Source organism: Choloepus didactylus, chromosome 10 (assembly GCF_015220235.1).
Source record: "Choloepus didactylus isolate mChoDid1 chromosome 10, mChoDid1.pri, whole genome shotgun sequence".
Classification (NCBI taxonomy): domain Eukaryota; kingdom Metazoa; phylum Chordata; class Mammalia; order Pilosa; family Megalonychidae; genus Choloepus; species Choloepus didactylus.
In genome coordinates, this window is record NC_051316.1 from 81,178,231 (window position 1) to 81,197,269 (window position 19,039).

Sequence of the window (19,039 nt, forward strand, 5' to 3'; positions counted from 1 at the left end):
GCTCTCAAATCCATGACAGTGACTCTATCACCTACCTCCACAGCTCTTGCCTCTCTTCTGAATGCTGGTTGTGCATTTCTGTCTGCCCAGAATGCCCCATGGAAGACTCACCAGAACAGATCCCTTAACATATACACAGCTTCCCAAATCTGCATATTCCTGTGTCCACTATTTCAGGTAGTACCAACAATATCTCTTGAGTCATTCAGGCTCAAGATGCTACTGTTCAAAAATCTTCAATGCAGATACTGTAACAGACAAATAAAATATCTTGAGCTTTTGATTGAGGTCTTCAAATCTGCCCCCAATTTTACCAGTCTCATCTCTAATTTATTCCATTAAGGACTCCAAGTATTACAAAACTGAAAATCTGCTTCCCTCATCATTCTTCTTTTCTAATTGTCTCTCTACCTACATCTCCCTCCACCCCAACTCCACTTACCAAAGTATTAACTAATGTTCAGGGTTACATCAAATATTCTCTTCCACGGATTTGCATGAGCAGAAATACTATCTTCTTCATAAAACATCACCCACTCTTCTTTAGTGACACAAAATTTTTTTATCATAATTATATCTTGAATACATGTCTTCTTACTATCACTACATGGCTGTGCATTAAGTTGAACAAGGTCTGGGTTTATGTTTTATTCATAGTTGATTCTTCTTTTCTACAGCTCCAGTTAAGGAACCATACATGCACTAATCTATCATCTGTATTGAATGAATGATTAAGCAACTGAGTGGAGCAAATTAAACAAATTAGAAGAAAATCAGCTTGAAATGCACCAGACAGAGTGTTCGAAAATATTCTGTTTCATCCAAAATGCATCAGACAAAATATAAATGGATAATCGTGGACTTTGGTATCGCTAACATAGATTAGTATTTACTACATAATGAATCACCTTGAAAAATTATTCATGAAATTATTCTCAGAAACCATATTTCTCACTAATGCTGGTTTCCTACATATTTATATGTAAATAGTTTCAAGCATAACTAGATGTTTTTAGTATTCATATCATGGTAAAAGCAAAAGATAACATAGCATTCAATTAGGAGTGCAGCATTCAGTAAAGCCATCTCATCGGCTAATGTAATTAGTTACAGCCTCAGCCCCTTGATGTCAGAAAACATGACTCTCTGGTTCACCATTAGCTCTCCTGGAACCCAACACGGTGGCTGACACACACTAAGTGATAAATACACACCCACTCTGGGGAAATCACAGACACCTGTTAAGCCATCACCCGGACCTCAACTAACCCCACCTCCTTGTCTGAGGAAGTATCACAAACACACACTAAGTGGCCATCCTCAGGCCTTCCACCACTCACACCTCCTTCCTTATTGTGTGTCATTCCACAACTGGGGGAGATGTTAAGTCTAATAAAAATGCCAAGCCAGTTCTTAAACCTAGAAACCAGGAACAAGCAGTCCCAGATGCTTATCAGAACAGGAATTCTCAGTGGCAGAACCCCTCTCCCCAAAGTGGATAAAACCACACTCACGCAGCATAGATTTGTGGCCATTTTGAGCTGCCATCTATCCACCCTGACCTGGAGCAGTTCTCAGCCGCCCCAGGAGACTGGCCATGACGGGACTTCTTCCTCTGCCCTTTTGACTCTTTGTGCTGTGTGAGTAATAGGGAGATTGTTTGACCTTTCTGGACTCTTTATTCTGTGCAAATAATAAAAGGAGTCATTTGCTGAAAGTTTCTGCTGTGCCCTAAACCTGTGTTCTCAAGACACTGTTGTAGCAACTCTCTCTACACCCACCACATAATATTATTTTAAATAAAGAATAAAATACCTCTCTGATTCTCTACTCCAAACAAAACAACCATTATAACAATTTGGTGCAAATAATTTATTATATTTTCCTATGCCAGTACAGCTCACTACCACATGCTCATATTCTCTCTATATATATCTTACCTCTTAATTCCCATAAACATATTTTAGGTAAAGGAAATAATGCTATTCATGAAGAAAATAAATATTTGTTGAATGAATGAATGAGTTAAATGAATTTGAGTCTGGCTCTCCTTTTTTAATCAGACTGATGCATGTGAGATATAGTTTAGCATTCTGATGTTTGCCTTTCTCTGAAAGATTTCAATTTCAAGTACTTAAATTAAATTTCCTTGGGGAAAATATAAATAATTTGTATATATGCACATGAAATGTTATAGACTTTCAAAGTATCGGTTCTCCAGTCCTGGATATAAGCTCTATCTCTATGGACATCACTCATTTGGGATTGAGTATGACAAAGATTTTAATATTTCATTTCTTCTCCCTTCCCTTCCATGTCCCCACTCAGAACAATTTCAATTACAGAAGCCATGTGGACTTATCTGAGGAGAAACAGAGATTTCAAAACGTCAACTTCTGTAGCAAAAACATGATTGTTTACTCATTCCTTCTCTGGCACTCTCATTCCCCACCATATCTTTGTGAATGGCTTAACAGTCCTATCACTTCTAGCTGACCCACAGATACTATAATTTATATTTTCTTTTGCTTCAGAATATCCAAGAATTCAGGGATATACAATGGATAGATGTAGTAACTCCCTCTAGCAAAACAATTTAATGATTTGAAAGGTCTTACAAATGTACTTTACATTCAAATTTCCAACTGGAATAATAATTTGAAATATAAAAATGAACTGAGAAACTCTTACAAATAATAAGAAAAATGAAAAAAGGGTAAAAGACCAGAAAAACTATTTCACAGAAGAGAAAACACAGATGATCAATAAACACATTATTAATATTTGGGGAAGCAAATTGAAACCATAGTTGGGTAAACTTTTATTTTGAATAGATTGACAAAGATTAAAATTCTGACAATACCACATATTGGTAAGGATGTAGAATAAAAGGAATTCTTCGTCATTGTGGTAATATCGTCTCAATGACTCTTAAGCCATTTGATGTTATCTTGCAAAGTTGAAGATATTCCTATGGTGTTTCCCATCAATTCCACCCCTAGAAATTCCTTCATATGAACACCAGGAAACACATGCAAGAAAGTTCATAACAACATTGTTTGTGATAAAGAAAAACTGGAAACAAGCCAAATATTCATAAGAAGGAAAATGAGTAAATCATTCTGATTTATTCACAGAGTGAATAGAGGAGTGAAACTAATGTTACACAACATGTAAAAATGGAAACATCTCAAAAAAACACACAGTTGATTGGAAAAGGCAAGTTACAGAATAGTTTATCTAGTATGATACCATTTGTCTGAATATCAAAAATCCACAAAAATTAACAATATAATATTTATATATATATATATATACACACACACACACTTTTGTATCTAGAAAATCAAGGGCATGATAGACATAAAATTCAAAATAGCATTTACCTTTAAGAGAGGGAATGAAACAGAGAGGTCATAAAACAGCACAGGAGTTCCAATTGAATTGGCAATATTCTTTTCCTTAAACTTAGTAGGGAGTACACAAGTGTTTGACTCTCATTTTTTTCTACTTTATCAATTCATCAACTATTCTTGTTTATTTATGCTATTTAATAAATTAATTAATGCACATACAGCAAAGATTTAGTGGAAATGGTTCTCCTTAAACAAAGCAAGAAAATCAATTTAACTTAAAGATAGATGGCAGTCTATCAATGTCTATGGATTAAAAAGATTAAAAAGAAGATATGGCTACATTTTATGAAAGACACAAGGACTCTTTTGGCAAAAACAAAACTCTTGTTTGTACTCTGAATTGAATCCACTTTAGTTAAAAATTACACTATTGTACATAGTTTAACAGCTAATATAATAATTGCAACTAACAAACCTGAAGCTATAGCTCTGGAATTAAAAATTGGTTTTCTTGGGGAGGAGCTAAGATGGTGGCATAGAGAGGAATGGAAGCTAGTTACTCCCCCTTGGAACAATTCATAAGCAATAGAAAAATTAGTAAATAACCTGGAATAACTGCAGGGAGACAAATATGTCTGTCCACTCATCATACACCAACCTGGACTGGGAGGAATGCCTGAGATCGCAGCATAAAATCTGTAAGTAAAAACTATGGACCTACGCCAAGAGCCAAGAGCCCCTCCCTCACAGAAGCCTCGTGGTGCTAGAGAGCAGAACTATCTGAACAAGCAAGTGTACCTCAGCCCAGCTCCAAAAGGGGTTTTAATGTTAACTGCTCAATATAGACTGCGAATCCCCAACAAGCAGACAGAGGCTTTTGGTGATGACTGTCCTTGAGAGAGTCAGGGGACATATGTGTCTCAGGGCGGGGAGCCCAGAGGATTGGGTGCTATCTCTGGCCGACAGGTGATAGCCTTTTTTTCCCTTTCTCTCTCTGTCAACCTGGGCAGCTCAGTGGAGAAAGCCTCAGCCGTTTTCAGCTCGCAGTGCTTTGCAGCAAAGAAAACCTCAGCCATTTTAAAATGGCCTTTTTGTTGCTCAGATGTGGCCCTCTCTCTCTAGCTAAGACAACTTGGCAGGTGAAATCACTGCCCTCCCTGCTATGTGTGATCTGACACCCAGGGGAGTGAATCTTCCTGGCAACGTGGAATATGACTCCTGGGGAGGAATCTAGAGCCAGCATCGTGGGATGGAGAACATCTTCTTGACCAAAAGGGGGAAATGAAAGGAAATGAAATAAGTTTCAGTGGCAGAGGGATTCCAAAACGAGCCGAGAGGTCACTCTGGTAGGCACTCTTAAGCGCAATATAGACAACCCTTTTTAGGTTCTAATGAATTGGGGTAGCTGGTGTTAGATACCTGAAACTAGCAAATTACAGCCCAGAACCCATGAATCTTGAAGATGATTGTATAAAAATGTAGCTTATGAGGGGTGACAATGGGATTGGGAAAACCGTAAGGACCACACTCCACTTTGTCTAGTTTATGGATGGATGAGTAGAAAAATGGGGGAAGGAAACAAACAAACAGACAAATGCACCCAGTGTTCTTTTTTACTTTAATTGCTCTTTTTCACTTTAATTATTATTCTTGTTATTTTTGTGTGTGTGGTAATGAAGGTGTCAGGGATTGATTTTGGTGATGAATGTACAACTATGTAATGGTACTGTGAACAATCGAATGTATGATTTGTTTTGTATGACTGCGTGGTATGTGAATATATCTCAATAAAATGAATATAAAAAAATTAATAAGTGATGCTACTTTCATCTTTAGAAATATTTTTATATTTATTTACAATTCCTAACCCCTCTTAATTAGAAAGCTATATTAAATATTACAAAATTACCTTCAGAAGGAATGAATAAAAATATTGTTTTAAAAAGCTGTGTCCCTGCCATCGTAGGATTGAGAAAGCCTTCTTGGACCAAAAGGGGGAAGAGAAAAGAAACAAAGATTCGGTGACTTAGAGATCTCAAACAAAGCCGAGAGGTCATTTTGGAGGTCATTCTTATGCATTATATAGCTATCCCTTTTTAGTTTTTTGTATATTGGAATAGCTAGAAGGAAATACCTGAAACTGCTGAATTGCAACCCAGTAGCCTTTATTCATGAAGACAATTGTATAAGTATACAGTGTACACTGTGTGACCGTGTGATTGTGAAAATTTTGTGCCTCCCACTCCCTTTATCTAGTGTAAGAACAGATGAATAGAAAAATTAGACCAAAAAAAAAAAAAAAAGTCACAGCACTCTTACCCAGACAAGGGTGGAGACAGAGTCAGAGAAACAAAGAATCTATTTATCTGCAAATGAACTCTCTCTAGGGGGCATAGCTTCCCAAGAGGAAAGAGGAGGGGCCCAGCTCTACTACCTGCCTTACATTCAGAACCAGAACCCAGAGCATGGAGGAGGTGAGCCGTGGGCCACACCCCCTTACACCAGCCTGTGACAGGCTGACAGGCGCATCTGCTGGGCAGAAAAGCACAGGGCGTGTCAATCCTGTAAGACACACCATCAGGGAAACCGGATACTGAATATTTCCTCCTTCTGGGACCTGAGCCTGCTCTCATCTGGGAAAACCTGATTGGGGTGGCCTGGGAGATAACAGAAAACTACAACCTACACTAAGAAAAACAAAGTTATGGCCTAGTCAAAGGAACAAACTTACACTTCAACTGAGATACAGGCATTTAAACAACCAATGCTAAATCAATTCAGAAAGTTTAGAGAAGATATGGCAAAAGAGATAAAGGCTATAAAGAAAACGCTGGGCATACATAAGGCAGAAATAGAAAGTTCAAAAAACAACTGGCAGAATCTATGGAAATGAAAGACACAACACAAGAGACAAAAGACACAATGGAAACATACAACAGCAGATCTCAAGAGGCAGAAGAAAACACTCAGGAACTGGAGAACAAAACACCTGAAAGCCTATATGCAAAGGAGCAGATGGTGAAAAGAATGGAAAAATATGAGCAACATCTCTGGGAATTTAAGGATGAAATGAAATATAAGAATGTACATATCATTGGTGTCCCAGAAGGAGAAGAGAAGGGAAAGGGGGCAGAAGCAATAATAGAGGAAATAATCAATGAAAATTTCCCATCTCTTATGAAAGACATAAAACTACAGATCCAAGAAGCGCAGCATACTCCAAACAGAATAAATCTGAATAGGCTTATGCCAAGATGCTTAATAATCAGATTATCAAACATCAAAGACAAAGAGAGAATCCTGAAAGCAGCACAAGAAAAGCGACCCATCTCATACAAAGGAAGCTTAATAAGACTATGTGCAGATTCTCAACAGAAACCATGGAGGCAAGGAGGAAGTGGGGTGATATACTTAAGACACTGAAAGAGAAAAACTGCCAACCAAGAATCCTATATCTAGCAAAACTGTCCTTCAAATATGAGGGAGAGCTCAAAATATTTTCTGACAAACAGACAATGAGACACTTTGTGAACAAGACACCTGCCCTACAGGAAATACTAAAGGGAGCACTACAGAGTGATATGAGAAGACAGGAGTGCATGGTTTGGAACACAATTTTGGGAGATGATAGCACAGCAATGTAAGTACACTGAACAAAGATAACTATGAATATGATTGAGAGAGGAGGGTTGGGAGCATGTGGGACACCAGAAGAAAGGAGGAAAAATAAAGACTGGGACTGTGTAACTCAGTGAAACCTAGAATGTTCAATAATTGTGATAAAATGTACAAATATGTTCTTTCATGAGGGAGAACAAGTGAATCTCAACCTTGCAAGGTGTTAAAAATGGGGAGGCATTGGGGGAGGGGTGCAATCAATGTAAACTAGAGACTATAATTAACAGAATCATTGTATTATGCTCCCTTTAATGTAACAAAGTTGATAAACCAAGGTAAATGCAGATAAGAGGGAGGGATAGGGGAGGGGTTTGAGATATTTGACATTGGTGTGTTGTCTGACTCTTTATTTTATTTTGATTTAAGGTTATCTTTCCTTTTGCTGCTTCCTAGCTGTCATGTGATTTTTTTCCCCTCTTCTTTCTTTCTTCTTTTCCTTTTGCCTCTCTACCTTCTTTGACTCTTTCTCCTGCTTTGTGGAAGAAATGTAGATGCCCTTATATAGATAGTGGTGAGGGTGGTGAACACATAAACATGTGACTATACAGGGAACCATTGATTGTTTACTTCGGATGGAATGTATGGTGTTTGAACAAAACCATCTTAAAAAAAAAAAATGGGTTGATGACGAAAACTTGAGGGCAATATACCAAGTGAAATAAGCCAGACACATAAGACAAATATTGTGGGGTAGGAACTAATTATAATATGTAGACTCATAGGCATGAAATGTAAGTTACTAAGATATAGAACGAGGCTAAAGAATGGGGAGTGGTTGCTTAGTATGAACAGAATGTTCAGCTAGGATGACCTTAAACATTTGGAAATGAACAGAGGTGACAGTAGCACATTGTAAAAATAACTAACAGTGCTGAATGGCACGTGAATGAAGTGGAAAGGGGAAGCTCAGAGTCATATATGTCACCCAAAGGAAAGTTGGAGGTCAAAAGATGGGAATGTATAAAACTGAATCCTGTGGTGGGCAATGTCCATGATTAACCGTACATATATTAGAAATCTCTTCCATGAACCAGAACAAATGTATGACAGTACAACTAGAAGTTAATAATAGAGGGGCATATAGGGAAAAAATGTATACCTATTGCAAACTGTATACTACAGTCAGTAGTATTTCAACATTCTTCCATAAATAGTAACAAATGTACTATACCAATACTACGAGTCAACAATGGAGGGGGGTTGGTTAGGCATATGGAAGGATTTGAGTTTCTTTTTCTTTTCCCCCTCTTCTTTGTCTTTATTTCTTATCTGGAGTAATGAAAAGATTCTAAAAATTGAACAAAAATTAATTGTTGTTATAGATGCACAGCTGTATGAGGGTACCAGGGGCAATTGATTGTACACTTTGGAACTTTGGCTAATTGTATGGTATGTGAACAATCTCAATAAAAATTAAAATTAAAAAAAAAATGGTTTTCTTGAAGAGCCAGTTTTATAACATTTTATGGTTCAATAAATGAAGTGTTGCATTGCCCTGCTTCCTACGTGCTAATACTGAATTCAGCAGCAATCTGATTCAATCCCTTAAAATTCAAACCCATACATCCTAAGGCTGTCATTCTTCCATTTCTTTTATCTGAAGTTCCTGATTCCAAGCACATTTTCCCACTTTGTTCTTCAAATTCTTTAAATCCCTTTTTATTTTCCTATCTAGAGTATAGTTACATATTTAACCATAATTTAAATGTAGTATTTAGTGGTAAAGAGCACAGGTTTGAATGTTAAGTCCCGCACTCGACATTTGCAATGATATTAACCTCTCTGTTCCTCTGTTTCCTCATCTGTAAAATGAGGACAATAATAGTACCAACCACATAGCGTTCTGGTGAGGATAACGAGAGTTAACGTGTATAAAGTACTTAGATCAATGCCTGGCAAAGGTAAGTGCTATATAAGATTTTACTATTAAATGATGATGATGATGATGATGGTGGTGGTGGTGATCAGTAGTAGCAGCAGTTGTGGTAGTGCTAATGCTATGAGTGGCATAAGCACCTCCCATCCAGGTACACATATATTTTAACTGGTGTGGTATACTCCTAGATATACAAGTCTAACTGTTTCAATTCTTTGAAATTTTTCAACTATTAAACAACACTGTGATGCTTGAGACATCCAGTAGGCAAATGTCAACCTAGTATTTTCTCATTTACTTCTATTCCCTAACCTCTTGGAAACAGACAAAGAAGAGGGAGGGGGAGAACATGTGAAAAAGGGAGCAGCAAAGAGGAGATCTGCATAGACGTTGCTTCATTTTCATGTAATATCATGAAACAAATATTTGAAAAGATTTCTTATTTTGGGAACTGATAGAATGTATTGCCTTATCAATATAAAGTGTCTTCTAAACACAATTCAAGTATGTTTATAATCTAAATTCACTCATTGTCTTAGCAGTGATTTAAGAGATTGTATGATATGAGAATTTTTCCAAGAAAGACCATATTATATGCTGCCCCTGTCTCAGTTTAGACTTGAAATTTTTTAGACCCAGAAATTCTTTGGATGAACTAACTATAAAATGGGATTTCAAAGTAGAGTTTATAATTACAATTTATCCTTTGGAAGTGACAGCACATATTGTGTTTCTTCATGTGTTTACTAGGATAAAGTCATCTTCACATGTGAAGAAATACTAAATACAGCATTCAAACTCCTATGTGCCGCATTACCTGAGTGATGGGCTGGCATCCAAGTACTCGGATGATGTGACAAGTGTGCACAACCCTTGCTCTGAGTGGCTCCATGTGGCTGCTGTAAACCTTTAGAAGTGTTTGGTCCAGAGCCTGGTTCATTGCAGAAGTAATACTCATGTACCTTCTGCAATGTATAACCAGTCCCATGCACAGGACCAAATAACAAGCAGACAAACAAATGTAGACTCATTCCTCTTCCTGTTTTTTATGGCAGTGGTTATTAACTCAGCAATATGTTGAAATAATCTTTGGTATTTTAAAATATACTGATGCCCAGACTCCATCTGCAGAGTTTCTATCTAACTGTTCTGGGATATGTTTCTCAGGCAATGCTACTTTTAATTTGCCAGTGATTCTAATGAACAAATGGGTTGAAAAACACTGATCTAAGGTATGCGGAAACAATCTATATGTTATTGCTACTCAGGCTTATTACAAATGTGTTCTTTTCAATAGCAAAGGAGTCCAAGGGAGATGCTTACCTCAAAAGATATTAAATTGGTTCTCTGATATAGATTCATAGCTTTACCTATATATATAGAGAGAGAGATCAATATAATCTGATCAGTAGAGGGTGTTAGGAATACAACCATTTTTCAACCAAGCACATTTATTTAAAGTTATTGCACAAAATTATTCCATTCCCTTGGAGACTTCTTATGAAGTTCCATGTCCTAGATATTACTGATTGAAGCAGTGATTAAATGAAAAAAAAGTTTCCAGTTACATTTACGTGGCTGGTTCCTTTTAGCTCATATCTTATCAAATAATAAAATGTTAAATTAAAAATTCTTCTGAGAAATTCCTGGTACTCAACATAAAGATATTTTTAAGGATCTTAAAAACAGAGAGTCTTGAACTCTCTATGGACTTGAAAGCTCGGAGTACTGGACACTTTCAAAGGTAGAGCAGCCACTAACAGACCCAGGGGCTCCTTCCACAGTAACTGTGGAGCAACAGCCCTGACCATCCCTCCCTCCCATAGTTCAGGATGCGAAGGCAAAAGAGAGACCAGATTTGTGGAGGAGAGGCAAAAATAAAGCAAATAATAAGAGGAGATGCCTGTACTCGGATCTTGAGATAAAAGGGACCTCTGAGTATAGAGCATGAATATCGACAAAAGGTACACACTTAGGCATACCCTAGGGAAAATTCTGAATTTCAAGGACAAAAGAACTCCTGAAAGCATCCATAAAGAAAAATAAAATAGGTTGCTAACAAAAGAATCAGATTATCTTTAGATTTCTCATCTGCAAGACTGATGCTAGAAAACAATGTAGTTATGTTGCAGAGTTCTGGAGAGTTCTGGATACAAAGGAGTGTAATCATGGAGTTAGACCCAGACAAATTTTATACACATATATGGGGGAAAAGAATGCATATTCAGACATGTCAGGACTTGAGGAATTACTTTAGGGAAATAAAAATAAAAACAAACAAACAAAAAAACACAAGGTAGTTCTCAATAGGATATTTTTAAACTCTTAAAAGGCTATCATGCAACCTTATGAACTGGAATGGAAAAGAGTGCACAATTTATTAAGGGAAGGGGTTGATGTTAAAACAGTAACTACATCATTATTTATTCTGTATAAAAAATATATATGATACCAACTGGATTCTGAAGTTTAGCATTCTATTTATCAAAGGGAGAGAAAGATAATAGAGAAAAATGCCTGATTCATTGGCAGACATCTGCTTTATGTTTTAAATCCTATCCAGGCTTAAGTAATAATAATTGGACTTCATGACTGCTCAAGCTGGAACAGCAGCTCCTAGATTTCTAGTGAACTTGGATCAGGGGAGCCCTTCATTGGCCCAGCCTGGGTTACCAGAATTCTGATTTGGGGGTTAGAGACAAGGCCCCAGCCACATGGTGCTGTTCTTTGCATCTTTGCACATCTCTCTCCCACCCACCTTGTGGGAACGGTAGTTGTGGTCGAACGCAGCCGTCAGGCATCACCAGGACCCTCTTCAAATGCTGTCAGGTTGTCATCCACTGCCATCATTTACAGGCACCCGAGCTGGGCCAGACATAACGCGTGCTCTTGGTTGCATACTGGCGGGTAGGATGGTTTTGCCCCACTCAAGTTGTATTCACCTTCATTTATTTTCAAACTAGCAAACAACAGTGCAAAGGTTAATCATAAGTTAAAGATACAAGTGAGTGAGTCTATACAGTCCCAGAAGCAAGCCTGAAGTTTGGTGTAGTCAAATGCCCTCCTCATAAATTGAAAACCAGCCAGGTCAGAGGTCTGATTGCATTTTACAATATGCCATTAAGCTAAGGAAGGATTCTCTCAAGGGTGCACTTGCTACCAGTTTCTAGTTCTTCCTGCAGCAGCCCTGCCAGAGCCTTACACACATACAACTTCTGACTGTGAGAAACCAATTCTCAGCTCATCTACAGCTCCTTCACAATTCTTTCACAACTTAACACTCAGAAATTTATTCACGCTTTTGGTTATATATCCCCAGGTAATAACCTAAAAATAAAAGTCTATAATATGAAGATATTCATTGCAGTGTTGTTTATAATAACGAAAGCCAGAAATAATATATTAATGTCTAAAATTAAGATGTTGTGTAAATTGTGGTGTTTCCACTCCATTGGATATTATGCACATATTAAAATGATAATTATAAAAATTTATCATAGTCTAGAAATGTTTTTAACACAATTGAATGGAAATAAAAGCACATCTAGGAGTACAAAATTGTACCCACTCTTAACATTGTAATTTTGCAAAATCACTATTCAAATAGATGATAACTAGAAGGGAAACTAGAAATATGAGAATTTTGTTTTGTTTTTATTTTTGTATTCCATTATTTTTACTCAGAGTCCTGTCTAATAAAAACTTTTTAATTTTTGAGCTCCTACCAAGTAAGTCACTTTGCCAAGCATATGGAATAATGCAAAGAAAACAGTTAAAATCAATTCCTGCCTTTGGAACTTACAATGTGATTAGTGGAAAACAGATGTATGCAATTTTCGCAAAAGGTTAAGGGTCAAGCACTCTCAGAACTAATAAAGAAACATAAAATTCATTTTAAGGAAGTTGATTACCTGTAAGTAGTGGTCACGTCAGGATAGAGGAGCTCCTGGGCTTAAGGAAGAAGGAACAAGACTTAGCCCTCAAAAGTAAGGGGTGATGAATGTAATGTAATTGAATGTAATGTTTCAAAATTACTCTAACAAAGGGAAAATTTTTTAAGAAGGAAGAAATTAATTAGAGAGGTTCATTTATCATTGGACCATAAGAAAATGAGGTCAAAGAGGTATAATTTAGTAATATCCACCCAGCACTGCCTAAGAAAAGAAGCAGTTCCCAACAAGGGAAAGAATACGGTCTTGAGTCAAGCCTAGCCCCAGAGTGGAGATGGGTGCATACAATTTATCACTACCTGGCACGGTTACCTATAGAGGTTTTTAATTCATTGTTGACATCCACCTGATTATAGTCTGTCTTTGGAACATAATCTGCCCTTCAGGTTGTTCATTCTGTTTTAGATAACTTTTGGTACTGTTTCCATTGAGAAATAATAACTTTGCATCTTGACCTGTGTGACAGTCTGGTTACTGCAAGCCCACCTAGGTCCACTCAGTGACCTCACAACCTGTGACTCTGTGCCTGCCAAGCTGAGGACTGGGCACTAGAGGGGATGGCTGCTCTGCGGGACCTCTGCCCTCTGACATCCTGCCCAGGGGCCAGAGAATTTCCTCGATAGCAATCGTGCTATCTTCCCTTCAAAGTGCAACCTCCTTCACCGTGACCCAGAAAGTAGAGTAGGTTGGACCAAATACAATAGAAAAAGCAAAAATCTCTGATTCAGGCTCAGAAAAAGAGAGGCTACATTCCAATGGAAGCATTGGAAAGAGGACATGGGGCATTGATTGTGAGGGTGGGGAGGGATTCTTGGAAGAAGATGGCATTATTGATAAGCCTGTAAAGATGAATGAGCCTTTGGAGTTGGAGGAAACAATTTTTCATTTTCCTGAAGGCTTTGGATTCGAGTGGTGGGGAGAATGGGAGCTATGGTTTACATGTCCAGTCAATTATGGGAACAGGCACTACTGCATGATATTGTCCCTCATGCCTGGGAATCCAGCCTAAGGTATAAAGATGAATGCAGTGAGGTGTGAGGTATAACTACAGAAAGATAATTATAACCTGAAAATGAAATTTCAACATACAAGGTAGATTACATCTACTGGTTGGGAACACCTGAATTAAAAGGGATATACTAAACTGCCTTCAAACACAGCAGGCATCAGTTGAAATGATGTGCTTTTCCTACTGCAAAACTTACCATAATTAAGTTTTGTCTTTTGAGATGTTTACACCCAAAAGTTATCAAGAGAAAGATGTGCACTATTAGTCCCTGCAGAGCATTATTCTACAAGGCAAGGCAATTCTTCCAAGGTAAAAAAATACTCTCATAAATGGTTCAATGAATATACACTCGTTGGACATTATACTCTTTTAAAAATATGTTTAGCAAACCAAAAAGGATTTGTTGTAACATGAATATGTCATGTCTTTATTTGGTAGCATTCTTGAACTTGCATCCCCAGAGTAGATGCTCAGAACATCTGCAACGCTGCTAGTATAGCTAATTGAAAATATTAGAAAATTGCAGTTCATGACATTTATTTCTACTCTCCTTCACAGGCTCACCCACTTGTCTGTCCATGTCCAGAATGTACTCATATGTTCCATCACACAGAAGAACCTGGACCATAGTTATTTGATCCACTTTATTCCCATTCAATATCCTCAGTGGTATCAGAATCTAAACTGAAAAGGAAACATTTTCGGCATATGATTCTCCAATAATCCTCTTTTCTATTTAATTTGCTAAAGTCACTGATGTGGCAAACATTTTGGAGAAACAGTCATTCCAGGTCCCAAAGATCTGGAACTCAGAGCTCACCTTCTCCATCTATAGACCTCTGACCTTCTTATTGCCACAACTTTCTACTACACCTGCTCTGTGCTTTAGTGGGAACACTCTCCTCCTTCTCACAATCCATCAGTGCCTCTGAATTGATTACCTGGCCAGGTGTGTTGATGCTGGGCTCAGAAGCACTCTAAAGGCTCTCCTCGTCTTTCACAATGCTCACCACACCAGTTCTCAAGCCCAAAATATCATAATCTGCTATATCCATTCAAACTCCCAAGAGGTCAAAAATTGCTGACTGGGTCTGTTCCAAATCCATATTTTCTAGTCTCAAAGCCTTCCTTGAAAATTTATTTATTTCTTATTGATGCTCTTTTGCATCTTTTAAACCATTTGTGTGGATGATGTCTCACAATTTTCTAGGACTGCCTCCTCTACTCTCAGCATACAGATTTGCCATCCAGCCACAACCACTAACTAAAGGCATTTATTTCCTATCTGAAAATATCCAACATCTGCTCCCTTTCTGACACCCATCTCACCATTCTCAGAAGAAACGTTTCTCATACTTCCGGAGGTCAACATCTCCATGCACCATATTGATCCATATCCAAAGCAATAAATTGAGTCCCTTTTGTTTTGCACTGTGATTATCACCTTCTCCAATGAGTAGCTCTTTCCATGTCTTTTACTTTAGTTGATTCAAATTAATTTTGGAAAGATAGTTTGATTCATGGCAGCTTTCACAGGTAATGGTTGAGAAGTCCCAGGAAATGAATATGAGAGCAGTTCTCACAGGTAATAAAGAAGAGTGAAAAGAAACATGTTCATGTTTAAAGAGCCTGGAGTTTGGAGTAAGAAAATCTTGGGCTCCAATCCTGATTATACTCCAATTGAATATGGGATGTTGACCTCAGTGAGCCCCAGTTTCATCTTAATCTATCAAATATAAATAATAATAGTAATAGTAGTAATACCAGTAATGCAGGGCTGTGGTAAGAGTTGTTAATATTGGTGAGTTAATTGGAGGATACTGAGACTGAAATTAATCTCAACCAAAACTATAGGAAAAGATTCAAAAGGAGGCTTCTCAGAGGCAAAAAAGAGAAAATGATCTTCCTAGAAGTGTCATTGTAATTGCAGAAAACATCAGCAATTATCAAAGTGTTCATAATGATAGGTGATCTGGGATGATTTCCTCCAATAATATACAACTTGAAGATTCAATATGTGTCCCATATGCACTAGGATAACGATTCTTATCTGAAGATGTCTACAAATAAAGATATTTTCATATCTTTTGTTTAACTCATATTTGCCCTTGATATCAATTGCCACAATAATGCTGTGGGACAAACCACTCTGAATTTCAGGGACTTGAAATGATATCCATTAAAATTGTCATGCTCTTATCTCTATGGGCCAGCTGGGTACTTCTGCTGATCGGGGCCATCTCACACATGTCTGCGTCAGTTGGCCTGTCAACTGCAGTAAGTCTAGACTAAGATGGCCTTGCTTGGAACAACTGAGCTCTGCTCCTTGTGGCTTTTGTCTTTCTAGGAGGAGAGTCTGGACTGATTCTTATGGCAGTGGCAGGGTTCCAGGTAAGAGAATGGAAACATGAAAGGAATTGGCTCACTGCTGCTTCTGCTACTTTCTATTACCAGAAACAAGTCACAAGAAAAGTTCACATTCAAAGGTAGGGCATACACTCCACTTCTTACCAGGAGGTGCTGCAGTCACATTACAAATTGTGTGACTACAGGAAGGGTGGAGAATTGCCATCCATCTACCACAAGCATGAACATTATCCAGGGGCAGGTATCTAGCAGTATCTTAGGTAACCAAATACGATGAATCCTCCGTTTCCGACACCCACAGCATACACCTTCTTGGCACACCTGAAGGAAACAGAAGCACAGTGATGAGACAGCATTCACCTAAATCACCAGAATATTTTATAAACAAGAATACCATTTTATCACTTAGTAGGATGAGCTGCCCCTTTTCAAAAACTAGAACTCCTTTCTGTCATGCAGGATTCTCCTTTTCCTGCCATTGAAATACATGGGAAACCAAACCAGAAAGTTACTTAATGAGCAGGGAATTAGAGAAAAAGGTGGTGAGTCTTAGATGACATTTTTCAGACTATTGTGAGGCCTGATGACACACCCCTGCTCCACAGCTTATCTTATAATTGGAATGTTCTGTCTCACACTGTTTCTTGGGGCACACTTTATGCTCACTGAGCCACTTCGATTTTCTGTGCCTGCTTTATGTGTTCATCATCCCCTTTCTTATTGATGCATTTTCCCTCCCCAACTGTGTCACCACCAGGACTCCACTTCTGTCCAGTGGATTCAAAACGCCTCTGCCTCTTCTTATTGGGTGAGAAATTTATCAGGCCAACTCTTATTTCAACAGATGCCCCTTTGGAAGATATACATATCCATTAGAACAGTGCCTGCACATACTTAGCTCTCTGTAAATATTAGCAACTCTTACAGGTATTCACTCCTGTCTTCCTATAAACAATAATCATAATAGCTTTTTTGTCTTTCTATTTAATTAATCTAACAAATAAGACTCTTTCTGTCAGTTTCATATTTTCTTGTTAGAGACAGTCTATTCCTTATGGACTATTGACACCAGTCTTGCAACCCTACACACTGGAATTTTCATTGAATAAACTACTATTGAACTTTTTCAATTTGGCTACAAGTAAGAATGACCTCAAGTAAGAGTGTCTGAAGCATAGATGAATTTCGTTTTCTTACGTAACAAGAAATATGGATGGAGGCAGCCCAGAGCTGGTGCACCACCCCAACGATGGATGCAGGGAATCAGACTTTTTTTCCTACCCCACTGTCATCAGGAAATGGCTTTTGTCCCATGGTCCCAGCATGGGTGGTGCATGCCACGTATCATGTCCACCTTTCAGGCAAGAAATGATGGTAGGGCCAAAAGCCTTCTCCTCGAGGTGGATGCCCTGCCTAGAAGGCTTCCACTAATGTGCCAATAGCCAGATCTACTCCTGGCTGAAGAGAAGCAGGAAAAACTGAGTGCTTTAGTTTTCTAGCCTTTCTAGTGAAGGAAAGAACAGAGACATATATTTAGGAATGAGGTTGAATAAGCCAACTTACAGTATGTTCAACAGAATCCCTACTATGTGCCAAGAATTGTGTTGGGAGCTGATGCAATGTTGAATTTAAAAAAAATGGATTTTGACAACAACAATGAAGATAACAGTCTAAATACTTTTATTTTGTTTCTTTCATATGAATGTTTTAAAATGTTTTTCTTAGTTTTTCCTTCTCTTCCAACTCTTTCTACTTGTTCTTCCTCTTTCATTTTTTGACCTGTTTAATCTTTTATTGAACTAATGAAGAGAGTACCAAGGACTCAATAAATAATCGGAGTTCACCAAGGAGACTTGGCAGCAAAGAACTCCAAGTTCAGGAATTAAAGTGCCGCATAGTGTTGCTTCCTTTTCACTATTACTTTACAACCATTCATGTCTTTGTTCCCTCTAATAAAGCAGAACAAAATATAAGTTGTCATAACCAGAGAAACCTCGGGAATGCCACCATTCATCAAAGTGACCTATTTATGGTAATGCTGAAAGTAACCTATTTGAAAAAAAATTTTTAATGCCTTTAGGAAAGAACCACTTGGCCGGGTGTATCTCCCAAATGCTCTTGACCCAGAAATACAGGGCTGCAGAGACATTAGCTTGACGATTGCTCTTCTATTTGCTTGTTATGTGTTTGCTGATGTCCCCATGGCAACTGTCTTAGCTACTGTAAGAAAACCCTGACCCTGGGGGTGGTGCAGAACAGGGGTGAGGACCCGGGTGTCAGAATGGCAGATCGTGCTGACCATATGCCTATTTTGTGACTATTAAATGCCTGCTTGTAAGGATTCCTTGCTTGGTTCCATATTCTTTAGATTGTCCTTATTACCTCTGCATCAAAATCTATATTCTTGACCAGTTTTGTTTAAAACTTCTTGACATAATAAATTTTCTATTACCAAAATTCTGGCCAAAATCTGAAGCTCAGCTGATTTTCATTTGCTTCTATCAAAAGGTGTATGTAGGAAAATGAAAAGCATTATCAATTCCAAAATATAAGTTATTGCTCCAAAAAAATATTCAGAATTTGACCCAGGTCCAGGACAGATCCTGACTAAATCAAAATTCCTCAAATCGATGATAGAACATTAAGTAATAAAGACAACTTGAATATTTAGTATAGATATTAATCAAGACTCAAACTAATCTATAATCTTATGCATGTATTTGAATACAATCCACTGATGTTTTCATAGTTCTATGTGGCAAGGGTCTTGTTTGTTTTGCTCCTTGCTGTATCCCCAGTGACT

General features: G+C 37.8%; 1 long non-coding RNA gene across 1 annotated transcript in view; it reads right to left on the bottom strand.

The window, feature by feature from the left end:
- Positions 1 to 16,480: 16,480 nt before the first annotated feature.
- The window catches only part of LOC119545521, a 35,252-nt gene continuing 32,693 nt past the window's right edge, over positions 16,481 to 19,039 (bottom strand). Inside the window, exon 3 of the long non-coding RNA XR_005219104.1 lies at positions 16,481 to 16,557. This is a non-coding gene — a long non-coding RNA (uncharacterized LOC119545521). The remainder of the gene's footprint in view (positions 16,558 to 19,039) is intronic.